Below are 2997 nucleotides of genomic sequence, written 5' to 3'. Positions count from 1 at the left end.
TTCTCCCTGATGATGAACATCTGTCCTGTAGGGTAACATTACAGCTTGTTTCTCCCTGATGATGAACATCTGTCCTGTTTGGTAAGGAAGGTTCTGAGTCTGGAGTTGATGATCCTACAGAAGAGCTTCCCCAGATTACTGTTCACACAGAGGCCTCAGTGGTTATTTGGGTCAGACGTATCTCCAGACTTGTGTATTGGTGTGATGAGACCGTGGTTCCAGGTTCCAGACTTGTGTATTGGTGTGATGAGACCGTGGTTCCAGGTTCCAGACTTGTGTATTGGTGTGATGAGACCGTGGTTCCAGGTTCCAGACTTGTGTATTGGTGTGATGAGACCGTGGTTCCAGGTTCCAGACTTGTGTATTGGTGTGATGAGACCGTGGTTCCAGGTTCCAGACTTGTGTATTGGTGTGATGAGACCGTGGTTCCAGGTTCCAGACTTGTGTATTGGTGTGATGAAACCGTGGTTCCAGGTTCCAGACTTGTGTATTAGTGTGGTGAGACCGTGGTTCCAGGTTCCAGACTTGTGTATTAGTGTGGTGAGACCGTGGTTCCAGGTTCCAGACTTGTGTATCGGTGCGATGAGACCGTGGTTCCAGGTCTCAGGGAAGTAACCTACACTCAGGATCAAGTTAAAGAGTTTCAGAACGCCCAGTTGGAATCGAGGGTTTGTGTATTTCAGCATCTCGTTCATGATGCCATCGAGCCCACTGGCCTTTCGGGTTTTGGGCCCAGAGTTAGTCTCTTAGTTCCTGTTCATTAATGGGGGAGTCGAGAGGGTTCTGGTTGTCTTTTACAGCTGATTCTAGTTCATTCAGTTTTGTTATAATTTGGTTTTGATTTGGGTCTGGGTTGCTTCGTATTAGCTCATAGAGTGTTTCAAAATGGCCGACTCTTTCTCTCTCTCTGTCTCAGCCTCTCTGGTGGCTAGGTAACATGACGACAACATGAGGACAACATGAGGTAAACATGAGGAAAACATTAGGACAACATGAAGACAACATGAGGACAACATGAGGTAAACATGAGGACAACATGAGGACAACATGAAGAAAACATGAGGTAAACATGAGGAAAACTAGGACAACATGAAGACAACATGAGGACAACATGAGGACAACATGAAGACAACACAAGGACAACATGAAGACAACACAAGGACAACATGAAGACAACATGAGGACAACATGAAGACAACATGAAGACAACACAAGGACAACATGAAGACAACACAAGGACAACATGAAGACAACACAAAGACAACATGAAGACAACATGAGGACAACATGAGGACAACATGAAGACAACACAAGGACAACATGAAGACAACACAAGGACAACATGAAGACAACATGCGGAAACACAAGTCTTAACATTATGTATGAAAAGCAAACACAATTTTGTTAAATTGACTTTTAGGACGTTTAGTAATGTTCATGTTTTTTTTAACTCCTACACTGACTGCTGATTTTATTCAATCTGTGTTAACTTTCAGTTATATTAACGTTAACGACAAGTACTTTTCTATACTACTAAATCTCATTTTATAATTTCTCAAGACAAATCTAGCAAGCCATTGGTTCATTAAAATGTAACGTTACACACGGGACCCCGACTGACCAGCTGTTTTGCCTTCAGGTTTAGTGGATTCACCCCTTACCGGCCCTTTAAATGTATTGTATTATGATATGCACTTTGACCCAGAACAGGAAGTCGGCCCTTTTTAGGTGTTGTTTTTGCTAATTGAACTCACTCATTTCATCTGCTGCAATCCTTCTCTTGTTGATGCCTTGGAAAGCATTGTCTGTGAGTTCTAGTTTAGCACAGATCATAGAACAATATCTGGGCATTATGCTTGGGATTATTCTTATTCTAAGCCTTATTTTTGTAAATTGTATTATTAACCATGTGTCAGCTTAATTGCATTCCATGTAGACTGTATACTTACTATATAACTGATGCATAGTAGTTATGTAGAGTTGATTTTACAGTGGATACTTTGATTGGACAAGGAGAGCAGCACACCAGCTGCACTTAACTTTACTTTCTCACCCCTATCGTTTTCTCTCAACCGTTAGTCGTGTTGAGTCCTGCTAGATGTGACATGCTTCAAACGTGCTTCAAACCTTTATTTTATGATCATTCACTTGAAAAAAAGCCTCTGTATTGTTGTTTGTATTGAACATCACAGCTGAATCCTCCCTTCTGAAGGGACCAGTCATATATAAAATATCAACTAGGAGGCGGCTGTGGCTCAGTGGTAGAGCGGTTGCCTGCCAATCGGAAGGTTGGTGGTTCGATCCCCGCCCCTGCAGTCATTGTCCAAGTGTCCTTGGGCAAGACACTGAACCCCGAGTTGCCCCCGCTCCTGCGCATCGGAGTGTGAATGTGTGTGAGTGTGTATCTGATGAGCAGGTGGCACCTTGTACGGCAGCCCCAGCCACAGTGTATGAATGTGTGTGATGGTGAATGTTCCCTGGGGATTTAAAAGCGCTTTGAGCAGTTGTTAAGACTGGAAAAGCGCTATATAAATACAGCACATTTACTATTTCAGTACTAACTTTGTAGTTGTTATCAACGCTAAAGTAGACCTTTAACGTCGATAACGACAGAGGAGACCTTTAGCGTCCATGACAACACCAGAGGAGACCTTTAGCATCCATAACAACGCCAGAGCAGACCTTTAGCATCAATAACAACACCAGAGGAGACCTTTAGTGTCCATAACAACGCCAGAGGAGACCTTTAGCCACAATAACAACGCCAGAGGAGACCTTTAGTGTCCATAACAACAACAGAGGAGACCTTTAGTGTCCATAACAACGCCAGAGGAGACCTTTAGTATCAATAACAACACCAGAGGAGACCTTTAGTGTCCATAACAACGCCAGAGGAGACCTTTAGCATCAATAACAACACCAGAGGAGACCTTTAGTGTCCATAACAACAACAGAGGAGACCTTTAGTGTCCATAACAACGCCAGAGGAGACCTTTA

General features: G+C 43.2%; 1 protein-coding gene across 1 annotated transcript in view; it reads left to right on the top strand.

Annotated features, from left to right (window-relative positions):
* The window catches only part of LOC117941222 (complement C1q tumor necrosis factor-related protein 3-like), a 21259-nt gene that overhangs the window by 2387 nt on the left and 15875 nt on the right, over positions 1-2997 (top strand). The gene's annotated exons all lie outside the window — the stretch shown is intronic.

This window comes from Etheostoma cragini, unplaced genomic scaffold, assembly GCF_013103735.1.
Source record: "Etheostoma cragini isolate CJK2018 unplaced genomic scaffold, CSU_Ecrag_1.0 ScbMSFa_4659, whole genome shotgun sequence".
NCBI lineage: Eukaryota > Metazoa > Chordata > Actinopteri > Perciformes > Percidae > Etheostoma > Etheostoma cragini.
The sequence above is the reverse complement of the archived record's forward strand: the minus strand, read 5'-3'. Positions and strand labels throughout refer to the sequence as shown.